At 47.3% G+C, this 18,443-nt stretch overlaps 1 pseudogene; it reads left to right on the forward strand.

Moving 5' to 3' along the window:
• Window positions 1-899: 899 nt before the first annotated feature.
• Window positions 900-17,807, forward strand: LOC132206238 (zinc-binding protein A33-like; annotated as a pseudogene).
• The last annotated feature ends 636 nt before the right edge of the window (window positions 17,808-18,443 follow it).

Raw genomic sequence — 18,443 nt, forward strand, 5'->3', positions numbered from 1 at the left:
AACTGCTATTAGCACCTAATCAACATCAAAATCATGTTCTACAGCCATTAGCACTCCCTTTCTGGTATGTTCTGGGCACAATTACTATCTGTTCCACTCACTCACTCACTCTCCCACCTTCCCCATCTGTCTGCCATATAAAACCTACCTCTTCTCAGAGCTGAAGAAGAGTCACACTGGACTCAAAACATTCACGATGTTTCTGTCTCCACAGACGCTGCCAGTCTTGCTGAGTTTCTCCAGCAATTGGGCATGTTTGTTTGAGGGCTCCAGCACCCATTGTACTTCGCTTGTCAGTGCTCGGTGTTGAGTCCATCAGCTCGAAGCAGGGGCTGGCCAGGAGATTTGATGGGAGACAATACCAAACCCTGCACTGAGGGAACTATCCTAGTTCCTTGCTTGGCACTGAGCCATTTATCCTGCCATAATTCTGGGGAAGGGGCAGAGAGTGGGAGGTCACCAGGGCTCCCAGATGCAGTGCAACCCCCTCCAAAATCTGAGGAGGATGTCCCACCTCCTAAAGGGGCTGGACACAGCAGTGTGCCTCTCCCCTAAACCTGGCCAGCCCCACCCTCCATTCCCTGAGGAAATGTTACTCAACTCTGAGGGCCTCAGGTCCAGGGAGCACGCCCTCCTCACGGATAAGACGCTGTCAGGGAGAGAAGGAGAGAGTGGGGTGTGGTGGAGTGAAGCAGCCAACGGAGCTGTCCCTGGCTATCCCTCCTTGCCAAACCCTACCCCACCTCCACTCACACCCCCCACCCCCCTCCGGGCTTGGGATCGGTTATTTGAGGAGGTTCGTGGATTCTCTCTGTTCCCTTCACTTCCCCACTGCCCCCTTGCACATCCCTGCCGAGGACTTCCAGCATTCCCAGTGCAGAATTCCCGCACCCTCCCCGATGCCAGTAGGAGAGAAGCCAGGCATGGCGCGGCAGTGCCATGACCGCTCCGGGCCAACAGGTGGCGCGGAGGGCAGGATCTTCCAAACCCCTCAGGTAGCTAGCCCAGGTTTCAGGCCCCACAACAACGCAGTAGGGTCGGTGGTGGGGTGGGGGGGTTGGGGGGGGGGGCTTGAAGCCTCCAAATACCTGCAGGAGAAAGGGGAGACTTTCCCATCTTTAATAAGGGAGAACAGGCCCATTGGCTGAGGGGATACTGCCAAGAATAGAGATTGTCCCTCGCACAGTGTGGATGACGGGCCCAGTGTTTGTGAGCTAGCTGCACTCTGTAGAGGTGGGGGCAGGCCGGGGGGGGGGGAGGGGGGTGCTCATAAAAGGGCATAAGCCAGCCTCTTTGGGGGGAGTGGGAGCCCAGCATGGCTAAGCACAATGTTTAACTTTCTCTCATTCATTTTCTACTCTGTCCCTCAGATTTTGAACCTCGGTACCTTTGTGCCTAAGATGGCAGAGGGAATGACAAACATTGTGGGCTTTTTGCTGTACTCCTCTACTTCAGTACCCAGGGCAGCAGAACCTAATTCTGACCCGCGAGGATTGGGGTGGTGGGGGTTAGAATTTGGGGAGAAACTGGGGAAAGAGACGTCGAGCAGTTTAGGTGGGGAGGGGGGTTGGTGGGAGGGGTTTTGCCGGGGAGTGGGGGCAGGCAGGGGGTGGCGAGGAGTGGGGGTGTGTGGGTTACTGAGAGCCTGGTATGCCGGACCAAAACGAGGCCATCCAGGGACGGCGCGGCTGGTTGGACCACAGACGGAGGGCCATACCCAGGCCTCAGCTCACGACACGACGCAGGTGAAGGGCCTGGGTTCGGCGAGCCAGGATCGAGGTGGGGGAGGGAGGGAGGGAGAGGTGGTGGCGGGAGGTGGGGGGGGAGAGGGTAATTGGGGTGAGCGAGGAGGGGAGGCAGGTCAGCACCGAGCGCCGCAATTGGGCCAGGGGTCCGGGAAGACCCCGCTAGATGACAGTGATAGCACAGGTACCGACTGAGCAGTCTCCGATTCTGCCAACCCACCGCCCCCTCCCCACCCCCCAGTCTTGGGGCTGGGGATATTCGGGGCAGTTCACCGACGCGCTCTGTTCCCTTCCCCCCTTCCAACAGAGCCAGCATTCCCCGAGCTGAATTCCAGAGCCCCGTGCTGTTTTTCAATTTGACAGCCTCTAGCCCCGATGCCAGCACACGAGAAGCCAGGCCTGAAGCGGCAGCGCCACCTGCTGGCTGCGCTGAGACTGACTGCTCCAATCTTGCCTGATTTACCAGGATGTAGCCGGGACTGGAGGGTTTGAGTTATAGGGAGAGGCTGGATAGTCTGGGAGCATTTTTCACTCCTGGATTGTAGGAGATCGTGGGGTGACCTTGTAGAGGTTTATGAAATCATGGGGGGCGTGGATAGGGTGAATGGTCAAGGTCTTTTCCCCTGGGTGGGGGAGTTCAACACTCAAAGACATATTGCTAAGGTGAGAGAAGGATTTATAATGGACCAGAGCCACAATGTTTTCACGCACAAGGTAGTTTGAGTGTGGAATGAACTCCCAGAGGAGATAGTAGATGTAGGTAGAGTTACAGCATTTAAAAGACATTTGGACAGGTACATGAATAGGCAAGGTTTAGAGGGATATGGGCCAAATCGGGCAAATGGGACTAATTTAGTTTGGGAAACTTGGTCAGACATGGTCAGGAAAATGGGGCTAGATTTATTTCGGGTATCTGGTTGGTATGAGCGAGCTGGTCCGAAGGGTCTGTTTCCATGCTGTGCAAACTCCACGACCGAGGTGATAATCTTGAACCTTCTTTTCCGGCTTTTCCCCCATTATCCTCGATTCCCTCACAGAATAGAAATTTGTCAATGGCAGCCTCGAATAAAGCCCAGCCTCAACGGCCCCCTCAGCAAATAATTCCACACGCTCACCACCTTCTGAAGAGAAGAGATACCTTCACTTCCCCGTGTGACCCCTTACTCTGAGATGATGCCCCCTGGCACCAGACTCTCCCACTATGGGAAGCGACCCTCTCACACCCACCCCTCCCCACCTAAGAATCGTGTGTGTTTCAATAAGTATGGACCCAACCTACGGACCCCCTCCTCATAAGATGGTCCCTCCATACCTGGGATCATTGTCTTCCCTGGTCTGCCTCCAATGCCAGGGTACCTTTCCTTCGACAAGAGCACCAAAATTGTTGTGGTATTTAACGCCTTGCGAGGCAGGTCTCATATGAGTGTGGCAGGGAGGGGTTGAGGTGGGGTAGGAAGCTGGAGTGGGAAGAGGGATAAGGGAAGATCATTGTCATGAAACTGATGATGAAACTGACCCGAATCGACTGCAGGCGTGCAATGAACAGTGCTGGTTTGGATTAATGACATTGAGTGTATTTCTGATCAGGTATAGTAGGAACCGAAAGCGAAAGTGCCAAAAGGAAAGAGAGACAGAGAGAGAGAGGGGTTCCAAGAACTGAGGTGGATCTCACTCATGAGCTGACTTGCCCCACCTGCCTGGATATGTTCACGACCCGGTGTCTCTGGGCCGCGATCACCTCTTCTGCAGGCCCTGTATCTCCCAGAGATGGGAGGGAGAGAGAGAGAGAGACGGCAGGTGTCTCCTGCCCTCAGGCCCTCCAGGTCTTCAGCCAGAGGCAGGTCAGGCCAGCTCGCACCCTCGGCAGCATCATGGAGAAGTTCAGGGAGCTGAAGGCAGAGACCGAGTGGAGGGCCCGGGGCAGTTACTATCAGGAACACGAGGAGAAGCTGAAGGTATTCTGTGAAGAGGAACACACAGCCACCTGCCCAGTGTGCGGCATGTCTCGGGCTCATAACGCGCACAGTGTGATCCCAATAAAGGAGGCAGCTCAGATATACAAGGTACGGGACACAGCAACGTTGAAAGCAGGATCAGGGCTGGGCCATTCGGCCCTGCTCAATGGCTGGTCATCTAACTCAGACGGTCACGGAAGTCCAAAGGGATAGGAAAATGACCCTTCAGCCCATCAGTCCTGTGACAGTCAAAAAACAGCCGCTTAACTATTCTGATGCCATTTACCAGCACTAGGCCCACAGCAAGGGCCCATTTCAACACTTCTTCAATGCGTTGAGGGTTTCTGCTTTTAAAACCCTTAATGGCTGTGAGTTCCAGATTTCTAACACCCGCTGGGTGTTCATGGTCTTCCTTACATCCCCTCGAAACCATCCGTCCCCAACCTTAAACACTCAATAACCTGTTCCTGTTCCCCCTTCCCCACCTCGGCCCATACCCTTCATGTCTTTACCCCCTCCCTGCTCAAATACTCTTTCTTGAAAACAGTCAAATGTTTTGGCCTCAACCGCTTTCAGTGGGAGAGAATGCCGCAGGCTTCCCGCTCGCTGGGCGTAGACATTTCTCCTCAATCACCGTCCTGCATGGCTTAGGAGAGAGCAGCGTTGCATGAGGGGAGGGAAGGACGAATAGGAGGGGGAGAAGGCACAGGTGATAGAACGAGGAGGGAAAGAGTTGGATACAGAAGGGAGTGAGAGGTGCACGCAGAGACGTAGAGGAGGAGTGAGCCAGAACAAAAGGTCACTTCGCTTCTCCTGGCTAAAGAAGGTAATTCATAGAATCCCCACAGTGTAGATGCAGGCCATTCAGCCCATCGATTCCACAATTAAACCCCCACCTCTTTATTTCCCATGGCCTATCCACCTAGCCTGCACATCTTTGGACTGTGATAGGAAACCGGAACACCCAAAGGATACACACGTAGACATGGGGAGAATGTGCAAACTCCACACAGACAGTTACCTGAGGGTGGAATCGAACCCGGGTCCCTGGCACCATGAGAGCTTGACCCTTTCGTCCCCAAACATTGACTACAATCAATGTCAGAGATATATCTCCCTGTATCCAGTAGGGCTATCAGTGTATTTAAGGAAAACAAAAGCAGATATCTCCAGAAGGTGACACTGTTGCCTTCCTCTAACGAAACATTGCTCTTCCTCTTTTTCAGAAAAAGTTGGAAACTTCACTGCAGGTTCTGCAGGAACAACTGGAGCTCAGCCTTCAATGCAAAAAGGAAGGGGAGGATGGGATTTTACTGCTGACGGTAAGCCAGTGATTGTATAAAGTTCCCTGTGTTTGTCACTGGGGGTGAATGAGCCTCCTTAGCAGTGACAGAGCTTCCCTGAACAAAATAAAATAGCCCGCTGTCTGGAGACTGGAGACTGGAGAAGGAACTGCCTGCAGATCACTCATTCAGTTATAAAAGTCTATATTTCTTACTTTACCCAATCACAAACTTTCACCATCACACATTCAAACAATATCCTCCTCAACATTGTCCTGCCCAGGTCCCACTGTCCTGTCACGTTAATTCCCAGCTATTCGCTGTTCTGTATATAAACCTTATGAGTGCCTCAATTAAATTCCAAACCACACCCCAGATTATTCAGAGTATCTGCTGTTTGATTTATTGTTCTCTTTGTTCATGAGACATAGGTGTCTCTGGCTGGGCCCACCATTTATTGCCCCGTCCCCAGTTGCCCCCTTGAGAAGGTGGTGGTGAGTTGCCTTTTTGAACTGCTTCTGTCCATGTGGAGTAGACAGACCCACAGTGTCCTTAGGGTGAGAATTCCAAGATTCTGACGCAGCAACATGAAGGAACAGTGATATATTTCCAAGTCGGGATGGTGAGTGACGTGAGTGGGAACTTGGGGGTGGTGGTGTTCCCCAGTGTCTGCTCCCCTTGTCCTTCTGTCTGGAAGGTGCTGGCCAAGGATCTTTGGTGAAAGGCTGCAGTGCATCTTGTGCACAGTTAGTGTTTGGTTTTTGTTTGTTTGGGACTATCTCCCCAGTGTGCCGTACAGTATGATGCACAATGCACCACTTGATTTGCATCTGAAACAAATCCGCTCTGGACCCGACACTTTGATCCCGCACTGGGCAGATGAAGAGGGAGCAACACTGGGTTTGCAGGCTTTGTTTGTCCTATTGTCTGTTTGTCCTAATCTGGTCCAGGTGCACACTGCTGCTACTGGGTACTGGGGTGAGTGGATGTGGTGCCATTCAAGTGGGATGCTTTGTCCTGGATGGTGTCGAGCTTCTTGAGTGTTGTTGGGGCTGGACACATCCAGGCAAGTGGGGAGTATTCCATCACACTCCTGACTTGTGCCGTGTAGATGGTAGACAGGCTTTGAGGAGCCAGGAGGTGAGTTACTTACAGTAGTGTTCCTAGCTTCTGACCTGCTGTTGTTGACAAACTGCTTATGACGCAAGCCCAGCTGAGTTTCCGGTCACTGCTAATACACAGGATGCTGTTGCTAAGGGATTCAGTGATGGTAATTCCGTTGCATTTCAAGGGGCAATAATCACATTCGCTCTTGCGGGAGATGGTATTTGTGCAGGGGAAATTTTTTTTTCTCCTTATCAGCCCCAAGGCTTGATGTTGCTCAGGTCTCGTGGCTTTAGGAGAGGTACACCATCCGAACCCCTCCATTAGATTCCAGTCTGTAACTCACTCCCAGGTATCCATTATTCTATATATAAACCATCCGAATCCCTCCATTAAATTCCAGTCTGTAACTCACTCCCAGGTATCCATTATTCTATATATAAACCATCCGAATCCCTCCATTAAATTCCAGTCTGTAACTCACTCCCAGGTATCCATTATTCTATATATAAACCATCCGAACCCCTCGATTAGATTCCAGTCTGTAACTCACTCCCAGGTATCCATTATTCTATATATAAACCATCCGAACCCCTCCATTAAATTCCAGTCTGTAACTCACTCCCAGGTATCCATTATTCTATATATAAACCATCCGAACCCCTCCATTAAATTCCAGTCTGCAACTCACTCCCAGGTATCCATTATTCTATATATAAACCATCCGAACCCCTCCATTAAATTCCAGTCTGTAACTCACCCCCAGGTATCCATTATTCTATATATAAACCATCCGAATCCCTCCATTAAATTCCAGTCTGTAACTCACTCCCAGGTATCCATTATTCTATATATAAACCATCCGAACCCCTCCATTAAATTCCAGTCTGTAACTCACTCCCAGGTATCCATTATTCTATATATAAACCATCCGAACCCCTCCATTAGATTCCAGTCTGTAACTCACTCCCAGGTATCCATTATTCTATATATAAACCATCCGAACCCCTCTATTAGATTCCAGTCTGTAACTCACACCCAGGTATCCATTATTCTATATATAAACCATCCGAACCCCTCCTTTAAATTCCAGTCTGTAACTCACTCCCAGGTATCCATTATTCTACATATAAACCATCTGAACCCCTCGATTAGATTCCAGTGTGTAACTCACTCCCAGGTATCCATTATTCTATATATAAACCATCCGAACCCCTCCATTAAATTCCAGTCTGTAACTCACTCCCAGGTATCCATTATTCTACATATAAACCATCTGAACCCCTCGAATAGATTCCAGTCTGTAACTCAGTCCCAGGTATCCATTATTCTATATATAAACCATCTGAACCCCTCGAATAGATTCCAGTCTGTAACTCACCCCCAGGTATCCATTATTCTATATATAAACCATCTGAACCCCTCCATTAAATTCCAGTCTGTAACTCGCTCCCAGGTATCCATTATTCTACACATAAACCATCTGAACCCCTCGATTAGATTCCAGTCTGTAACTCACTCCCAGGTATCCATTATTCTATATATAAACCATCCGAACCCCTCGATTAAATTCCAGTCTGTAACTCACTCCCAGGTATCCATTATTGGAGATATAAACCATCCGAACCTCTCGATTAGATTCCAGTCTGTAACTCACTCCCAGGTATCCATTATTCTATATATAAACCATCCGAACCTCTCGATTAGATTCCAGTCTGTAACTCACTCCCAGGTATCCATTATTCTATATATAAACCATCCGAACCCCTCGATTAGATTCCAGTCTGTAACTCACCCCCAGGTATCCATTATTCTATATATAAAACATCTGAACCCTCGAATAGATTCCAGTCTGTTACTCACTCCCAGGTATCCATTATTCTATATATAAACCATCCGAACCCCTCCATTAGATTCCAGTCTGTAACTCACTCCCAGGTATCCATTATTCTATATATAAAACATCCAAACCCCTCGATTAGATTCCAGTCTGTAACTCACTCCCAGGTATCCTTTATTCTATATATAAACCATCTGAACCCCTCGATTAGATTCCAGACTGTAACTCACTCCCAGGTATCCATTATTCTATATGTAAACCATCCGAACACCTCGAATAGATTCCAGTCTGTAACTCACCCCCAGGTATCCATTATTCTATATATAAACCTCCGAACCCCTCGATTAGATTCTAGTCTGTAACTCACCCCGAGGTATCCATAATTCTATATATAAACCATCCGAACCCCTCGATTAGATTCCAGTCTGTAACTCACTCCCAGGTATCCATTATTCTATATATAAACCATCCGAACTCCTCGATTACATTCCAGTCTGTAACTCACACCCAGATACCCATTAATTTATATATAAACCATCCGAACCCCTCGATCAGATTCCAGTCTGTAACTCACACCCACGTATCCATTATTCTATATATAAACCATCTGAACCCCTCGATTAGATTCCAGTGTGTAATTCACCCCCCGATATCCATTATTCTATATATAAACCATCCGAACCCCTCGATCAGATTCCAGTCTGTAACTCACTCCCACGTATCCATTATTCTATATATAAACCATCTGAACCCCTCGATTAGATTCCAGTCTTGAACTCATTCCCAGGTATCCATTATTCTATATATAAACCATCCAAACACCTCTATTAGGCTCCTGTCCATAACTCACTCCCATGTATGCATTATTCTATATTTAAACCATCCGAACCCCTCGATCAGATTCCAGTCTGTAACTCACTCCCACGTATCCATTATTCTATATATAAACCATCTGAACCCCTCGATTAGATTCCAGTCTTGAACTCATTCCCAGGTATCCATTATTCTATATATAAACCATCCAAACACCTCTATTAGGCTCCTGTCCATAACTCACTCCCATGTATGCATTATTCTATATTTAAACCATCCGAACCCCTCGATCAGATTCCAGTCTGTAACTCACTCCCAGGTATCCATTGTTCTATATATAAACCATCTGAGCCCCTCAATTAGATTCCAGTCTGTAACTCACTCCCAGGTATCCATTATTCGATATATAAACCATCCGAACCCCTCGATTCGATTCCAGTTTGTAACTCACACCCAGGTATTCATTATTCTATATATAAACCATCTGAACTCCTCGATTAGATTCCAGTATGTAATTCACCCCCAGGTATCCATTATTCTATATATAAACCATCCGAACCCCTCGATTAGATTCCAGCCTGTAACTCACTCCCAGGTATCCATTATTCTATGTATAAACCATCCAAACCCCTCGGTTAGATTCCAGTCTGTAACTCACTCCCACGTATCCATTATTCTATGTGTAAAACATCTGAACCCCTCGATTCGATTCCAGTCTGTAACTCACTCCCAGGTATCCATTATTCTATATATAAACCATCCGAACCCCTCGATTAGATTCCACTGTGTAACTCACTCCCAGGTAGTGGCATAATGTTTGGTTGTCACTCCCTCCTATCTGTTCAATACTCGGTTGAATCATTGAGTGCACATTAGTGTTTGGTTTTGTTTGTTTGGGACTATCTCCCAGTGTGCCGTACAGTATGATGCACAATGCTCCACTTGATTTGCATCTGAAACAAATCCGCTCTGGACCCGACACTTTGATCCCGCACTGGGCAGATGAAGAGGGAGCAACACTGGGATTGCAGGCTTTGTTTGTCCCATTGTCTGTTTGTCCTAATCTGTTCCAGTCCCAGTGTGAGAGGCTGAGAAATGAAGTGCACAGTGAATTTGGAAAGCTGCACAAATTCCTGTCTGAGAAGCAAGAGCTGATGAACAGGGAACTGGAGCAAATAAATTAGCGAGATGCTTGGAGAAATGGGGACCAACTTGAGGAAAACCCTGGACGAAGAGTCTGCTCGCGAAGGAATAATAAGGGATCTGAAATCCAGGCTGGAGATACAAGAGGCTACTACATTCCTCCAGGTGCAAAATTCCTGTCTGCCCTCTGCGCCAGTCAGACTGACAGAAACACAAAGGCGACACAATAAGCCACCACCCTGACAGAGTAGGAGTACAAGAACATAGGCTTAGCGCACTGGCCTTTAATCTCTGGCCTTGGGTTTGTCCCTGTTCTCTTTGGTCTTGATTCTTTCTGAAGCCATTCATTGGGAATTGCGATGATAATCTGCCAAACATTCCCATCCAGCGTGACCCTAGCGTTGACTCTGAGAGGACACTATGGGCGAATGGAGAGGTTGTCTTGTCGGTTACAGCTGGGCCAATTCTTGGGTTTGAGGTCTTCAATGATGCAGACTTTGACCCTGTTGCGTGACCTGCAGCACCCCGACCCTAGGTGAGCACTAGGGGCAAAATACGACAAAACCACTGACCACGGGAGGGAGTCGGGAGTTTGGGGGTGTGGGGGAGGTGTGGGAATGATATTTGCGAATACACAAGTGATTAAGGAGCGCAAGTATTGTGGAGTGTTGTGTCACCTGGAGATAGTAACAGAGATAGGGAGAAGCAAGAACTCACAGGATTTTGTAATCCAGGATGAGAGTTTCAAAGTCAAGATTGAATTTACCAGGGAAATCTGGGCCATCACCCATGCAGGGAATGCCGTGAAGTTAAGACATGGATCATAGAGTTTGGACCCAGTTTTACGTTAAGGAGGTTCGAATGTGGGGTAACAGCCCAAGGAATTCTTTCAGTCCAGACAAAGTACCAGGCGAGGTTTTCATCGGCAGACGAGGGAGAGAGTCGGATTTTTGTTAAAGAGGTGGGAATCAGTGGTCTTTGGGATCATTCGAACTCTCAGGTCCTCAGGTGAAAGGGACAACTCTGAGTTTGCAAAGAGACGCTCATAACCGCAGACTGTTTGTAGCAGGAAGAGGGATAGAGTCAGTTCTCGAGTGAACGGAGTTTCGGAAGAGGAGCAAAACCATCGGCTTCGGTCTTCCCAGGGTTTAGTTGGCTATTACTTTTTGTCTGTCCCAAGCTGGGTGTTGGATAAGCAGCTGGAGGCTCGGAAACAGTGGAGGAGTTGGGAGAGAGAGAAAGAGGTGCTTGGGATTTTCAGTGTGAAAGCAAAAATAACACTTCAGATGATGTTGAAGTCTGTTAGGAAGGACCAAGGGTGGATCCTTGGAGGAACAAATGCAGGAGCATGTTTCAATCAATAAGAATGGAATTCCAGGAGGATGGAGTGAGCACAGACAGCTTGAGGTGGATGGGGATGTGGAATGCATTGCCGGAGAGGGTAGTGGAGTTAGCCTCATTAGGGGCATTTAAGCAAGTATTAGATTGGCATATGGGATGATAGTATAAGGTAGGGGCAGAGGTTAGATAGACCTTAGGATTAGGGTAATCCTTCAGCACAACATTGTGGGCTGAAGGGCCTGTCCTGTTCTATGTTCTAAGGCCAACACCACAGAGGATGTTCTTAGGCTCCCTACAATGTGGGAGCAGGCCAGTTGGCCCAGCCCAACCCTCCAAAGACCATCCCACCTGGACTCACACTCCTACCCTTATGACCCTGCATTTCCCAAAGCCAATCTACCTACTTGCACAGCGCTAGACACTGCAGGCAATTTAGTACAGCCAACCCACCTAACCACCGAGCCACACAGACACAAGGAGAATGTGAAAACTCCACACAGATTGCTTCCCAAGGCTGGGATCGAACCCAGGTCCCCGGCACTGTGAAGCAGCAGTGCTAACCATTGAGCCACCGTGCCACCCAAGGATTATAGGCTATCATTAGCCACTTTGATTCGTGCTATTTTGAAGAGTTGACAACATTGAAAATGCAATCTGGAAGGATTCATAAAAGGATTGACACGCGCAGTTGTGGGGAAAATGGGAATGGATTTGGGAAGCCACAATACAGCCAAAACTTTGGAGAGAAAGTGAAGGTACAGATGGATGACAGCTTGTAATGTTGTCGATTTCAAGGAAGTGGGCACCGTGACAGGTCTAAAGGGGAGACAGACATCACCTGAAGAGAGAAAAAGATTAATACCATGGGGTAACTTGGGGTCCAGGGTGGAGAGGTGTGTAGTTAAAACTTTTGTTGAAAGAGAGAAAGTTTATAATCTCCCAGAGCTCAAAGATGGGGTGAAAGACGAAAAATATAAAAGAACATTTCTGATTGATTCTGGCATTTTCGTGAAGTGTCAGAATTTTAATGGTTAGCTGTCGTCCTCACGGACTGGGCCAATAATTATGACCCATCCATAATTGCCGTCAAGCAGGTAGGGTGGAGCTACTCTCTTGAACCAGAGCAGTCCTTACAGTGTAAGAAGGTCAACAGTGCCATTTGGAAGGAAGTTGGCAGGATTTTGACACAACAACACTGAAGGAACAGCAATATATATCTGAGTTAGGATCTGGAGTGGCTTGCAGTGGGGTTTATGAGGGATGGTTTTCTCATGTATCTGTTGCCCCATGATCTCCCAGAGGGTAGAAGATGCAGGTTTGGAAGTTGCTGTCTAAGATGCTTTTATGAGTTATTCCAGTGTATCTTGTAGAGGGTGCCAAGCTTATTCTGTGTTGTTGGGGCTGCACCTATCCAGGCAAGTGGGGAGTATTCCATCACACTCCTGATTTGTGCCTTGTAGAGCTGCAGGTTTTCAGTCTGATTTCAATGATTTTATTCTGTGTCTTCTTTCTTCTCAGGACATTCGAGATCTTTTGAAGAGATAAACAGCTTCAAAGAATCTGTTTAGCGATGTCAACATTGCTGTCTCTCTAACACAGAGTGATATCCCATGTGTATATTTTGCAGGAGCGAGATGAAGTTTCACGAGCATCAAGCAGTTTCCCCTCAGTTACATATGGATATAGTTGATGACCCCTTCAGTTACATCAGTTTATGGAAGGAAATGAGAACAGTGGTTTCACCAGGTACCATTCTCTGTCAATTACCTGTACATTACCTTCTCCCTGTTGTTACCCATGTGCCTAATGGGGCAATGCGCTGGTTGTAACATCTCAGAAATAAGAGCAGGAGGAGGCCATTCAGCCCCTTGAGCCTATGCTACCTTTCCATAGGCTTAGTGGCTATTCTGATTGTGTCTATAATTTCACTTTAACGTGTATCCCTTTCCAATGAAAAACCAAACTCATCCTTGCAGCATTCAATAGCCCGAACACACTGTGTGATACAGGGTTGCCACAACCTGCTATCCCTATTTGAGAAGAAATTCCTCCTCATCTCAGGCTTAGGGTCCCAGTTCCACCTTCTCAGCACCTAACCACATATTCTTTAGTACGTTTGCATCTCATTGTTCCAACTTCCAGAAAGTGTAGGTCCAAAACAATCAACATTTCCTCATGAAACAAACCCCAAAATTGACCCAGCAATCGAGCAGTGTGTACTGCTTCCAATGTGAAGATATCGTTCCTGAAGTAAGGAAATCTAATATGTACATAGTAGAGTAGACGTGGTCACACCAATGCCCTGTATTGGTTCCAGGATAACTCGCCTATATTTGTCCCACCCTCTGCCTGAAGAAATTCGTCCTCATCTCAGCTCTAAAGGATCGAGCCTTCACTTCAAGGCTGTGCCCTCAGATCCTGGTCACCCCTACCAGTGGAAACACCTTCCCCACTCCTATTCTATCCAGGCCCCTCAGTATTCAGTCAGATACCCCTCATCCTTTTAAACTCTATTGAGTACATACCCAGAGTCCTCAACACGAGTGAGAGGTTCAGAGTGGTGTAGATGGCTGGGTCAGGATCCACAGGCCTTCCTGTGGATGACTTGGTCTGCAGATCTCTTGGGAAGCCCTATTTTGCAAGTGATTTCCCTCACCAAAAGATAATAGATAATATCCACAAAGTAGTTCAAAGATTTATGATCCCTCTCTCTCTCCTTCTTTAAGTTTAAAGAACATGTTTGCTGTTTATAAACGACTTCCCTCAGGCTCACAGTGACCTTGATGTCTTGAACACTTCCATGAGAAAGAGACTTTATTCTCCCATCAGTATCACTCAACTGGCGTGACACAGTGTCAGGTTCGTTTTCGGAGACCCTCAAGGACTTGACGCAATAACAAGATGCTGACCTGTTTAGAAAAACACAAATCCTTTATGACCAAGCAAGTACAAGCTGTGGAGAATCACTGTACTCAACCCGGCACAGAGTGCAGAGTCTCGCAAGTAATTCTCCCCGAGCAGCGGATAGTCCCTGCTTTTTATACTTTACTAAGTACATAATACATAAAACAATTTCACAATTTACAATGACATGATACATAAAACAATTACTACAACAGACAAAGACAGGATACCAAACAATTATTACATCAAGAATATAAAAGACCAGGATATAGTATCGATTGCTAGTGAAGTGGCTGCTAATGGCAGGAGGCGATTTCAAGTTGTTATCGGGACAGATTCTGATTTCAAGTTGCCGATGTGTCTGGCTGGAACAAAGTCAGTGCCCTGGCCCCTTTGTCAGAGACAGAAGTTACATACTTCATAAGTCTCACACCTTTACAAATGTTCCTCACTTAACCTTATTTGAGACAGTTTAACTCTAATTTTATTCAGTCAGGAAGCTTAAGACAGTGTCTGCATACCGATGTGTAGGAAGATAAGGAGTTACAAAATCTTACACCGAATTCCTAGCTGGGCAGGAAGGTTTGGGGCAGTGCCTGCATACCTATGTGTAGGCAGATAAAGGACATTAATTTATATAAGTATAGAAATCAATGGGATGTTATTCCAATAACATCTCAACAGAATGGCTGACTCGGAACAGGGTTTTTGTAAATCTCTTACCATTGGCGCTGTGCAACTGCAAAACGCTGGGCTCTTTGCTCAGATGTTTGAAGTTGTTGGTCTGTGCCCATTCTGGGTGAGCTCATTTCAATGTTGCACTTTAAGATTTGCAAAGATATGGTGTGTCTCTAGAAACTCTACATTTGGCCCTGTAGGCTGTTGGCTCAGAGGGAAAAGAAAACTACACTTGACCATCTCCCCATGGTCCTGGTCACCGTTGCAACATGTGTTAAAGTGAGATCTGTAACCACAACAGTCTTTATTGAAAATAACTACGCACAGAGAATCTTAAGCAAGGACATCTTACCTGGAATCCAACAGGCCCAGGCTCCAGTTGCATGAGACCGCAACCAATCCCTACAGTGTGGAAGCAGGCCATTCAGCCCAATGCGTCCATACCAACCTGGTTTCATGATGACACAAAAAGTTGGTTTGCAGCTACAGCAGGTGATTAAGAAGGCAAATAGAATATTGTCCTGCATTACTACATGGATGGAGTTCGAAAGTGGGGAGGTTCAGCTATACAGGATGCTGGAGAGGAGACAACTGGAGTTACTATGTACAGTTTTGGTCTCCTTGCTCAAGAAAGGATGGACTGGCACTGGAAGGGGGTGCAACAGAGGTTCACTGGTTGATTCCAGAGTTCAGAAGCTTGGCTTACAAGGAGAGATGGAGTAGACTGGGACTATACTCATTGGAATTTGGAGGTGATCTTATCGAATCATATAAAATTATGAAGGAAAGAGATAAGATAGAAGCAGGGAGGCTGCTTCTGTTGGCAGGTGAAACTAGAACTATTGGGCAGAGCCTCCAAATAAGGGGGAGCAGATTTAGGACTCATTTGAGGAGGAACTTCTTCACCTAAAGGATTGTGAATCTGTAGAATTCCCTGCCCAGTGAAGCAGTTGTGGCTTCTTCATTGCATGTTATTAAGGCAAAGAAAGATTTTTGAACAGTAAAGGAATTAATGGTTATGGTGAGCAGGTGGGTGAGTGGAGCTGAGTCCACGAGAAGATCAGCCATGCTCTTACTGGGTGGCACAGCAGGCTCGAGGGACCAAATGGCCCACTCCTGCTCCTATTTCATATGTTCTTACGATCTAGCTACTTTCGCTCATCTCCCATCACCACCCCTAAAGATACACAACCGTCCAGGTGTGGGGCTGGAGGAGGTGACAGACGTTCAGAACAAGGAAGCTGGGAAGCAGGCCAGTGAGGATCAGAAGTTTGCAGCACTGACGGACCAGACCAGTCAGTGTGGGCTCAAGGGCGCAGTGAGGGTGGGAGCTTACCGGGCTCACAGTGTGAGTTTGGGATATGGGCTGCAGAGTTTGGGAATGAGCTCAAGCTTCCATCTTTCACTTAACGTGGAGCATAAGGAATCACATTCCCAAACTCCCGTAGGTGGAATTGGCACTATCCCCTTCAGTCCCGGCAGACAACAGAAAGACCACCACCTCAGGATTATGGTGTCTCAGTGCAGGCAACTCACCAGGTAATGGCCAGGAATGGAGGGTTGGAGTTACAAGGAGGGGCTGGGCAGGCTGGGATTTTCTCCACTGTGCCAATGGGAGGTTGAGGTGTGGCCTTATAGAGCTCTATAAACTCATGTGGGGCATGATAGTAAGTGTCTTTTCCCTAAGGTTGGTGAGCTTCAAGACTGGAGGGTACATTTTTAAAAGGAGAGGTGAGATTTTAAAAAGACGGGGGGCAATTTTTTTTAAAAACAGGGGGTTGTCCGTATGTGGAATGAATTTCCTGAGGAAGTGGTTGATATGGGTATAACTACCAATGTTTGGAAGACATTTGGATCAGTACATGGATAGGGAAAGGTTTGGAGGGATATGGGCCAGGAGCAGGCAGGTGGGACTAGTTTAGTTTGGGATGATGGTCAGCATGGTCTGGTTGGACCTAAGGGACTGTTTTTGTGCTCTATGACTCTATGAATGCAGTTCCTACAACCTGTCATAACTGAGGCCTTGGAATGGACAGAAATCTTTAGTTTAAAACAAACCAGTGGACTGGGGGAATGTCTTCAGATGTCATGCCTCAGAAGCTCCCCACAGTGGCAGGCCATTCAGCCCATCAAACCCACACTGACCCTCTGAAGAACATCCCACCCAGACCTACCTCATCCCTTTCACCCTGCATTCCTTGAGGCTAACTACCCCCTCCCCCAACCAGCTGGCACATTCCTCGACACTATGGGGCAGTTTAGCATGGCCAATCCATCCAACCAGCACATTTTTGGACTGTGGGAGGAAACCAGAGCACCCGGAGGAAACCCACACAGACACGGAGAGAATGTGCAAATTCCATACAGATAGTGACCTGAGGGTGGGATTGAACCCAGATACCTGGCGCCGTGAGGCAGCAGTGTTAACCGCTGTGCCACCATGCCAACCAGTTTGTGCTCCAATTCTTAATTTTTTTTATATACGAACAGCTCTTCATTTAAATTCCCTTCCAGCTCGAGATCATCTCACCCTGGGCGCACTGACTGTGCACAATGAACTCATCTTTTCCCAGCATCCAAAGGGCGTGAGGTATGCCAATGTGCAACAGGACCTTCCTTATCTGCATGAAAAATTTGATTGTTACTGTTATGTTTTGAGCTCACGGAATTTCACATCAGGGAGACATTACTGGGAGGTGGGTCTTGGAAACAAGACCACCTGGATTGTGGGTGTCTACAGAGAGTCCATCGAAAGGAAAGGAAAAATCGTTGCTTCGGCCAAGAATGGAAGTTGAGACATCAACCAGACTATTAAGGAGTCATTGAAAATCCCAGATGTCACCCTTTAGAAGTTAGGCCTGGATTACGAGGGAGGCCAGGTGATATTTTGCAATGTCTCACCTTCACTGGCACTTTCAGTGAGAAACTTTATCCCATCTTTAATCCTTGTGCTAATACTTATGGTGATAATTCCGAGCCAATCTACCTGAACCCTGGTTAAAGCAGCGGGACTTGTTTCGCAAGCACAGTGCTGTGGGGGAGTAACCTTTCCCATCGCCCCAAGTGCAGTCGGAACATGTGAGTTTGTTCGCTGTCGAAATCCGCTCCCTCTGCCCCTATTTCAATCCAATGCCAACACAGCCAACCGATCTGGTCCAACAGAATAATCTCCTGAATTGTAGTGACTGTGGAGGCAGTCCAGAGAGGGTTCACTGGGTTAATCCTGGGTACAGGGGAGAGGTTGGGCTCTTTCTCATTGGAACTTAGAAGAATGACAGGTGATTTTATTGAAATATTGAAGAATCCTAGGGGACTTGACAGGGTGGATGTGGAGAGACTAGCATCAGAGGGGCATCATCTCAGAATAAGAGGTCACTCACTTAAGGCAGAGATAAGAAGCAATTTCTTCTGTCCGAGGTGTGTGAATCCATGGAATTCTTTATCACAGAGGCTGGGACATTAAGTATGCTCAAGGATGAGATACTTTTAATCAGTCAAGGAATCTACAGTTAAGACGATAGGGCAGGAGGGTGGGGTTGAGAATGATCAGATCAGCCATGATCTCGTTGAATGGCAGAGCAGAATCAATGGGCTGAATGGCCTATTGCTGCTCCTACATCTTAAGATTTTTACTGTG

The sequence above is a fragment of the Stegostoma tigrinum genome, chromosome 34 (genome assembly GCF_030684315.1).
Source record: "Stegostoma tigrinum isolate sSteTig4 chromosome 34, sSteTig4.hap1, whole genome shotgun sequence".
Taxonomy (NCBI): domain Eukaryota; kingdom Metazoa; phylum Chordata; class Chondrichthyes; order Orectolobiformes; family Stegostomatidae; genus Stegostoma; species Stegostoma tigrinum.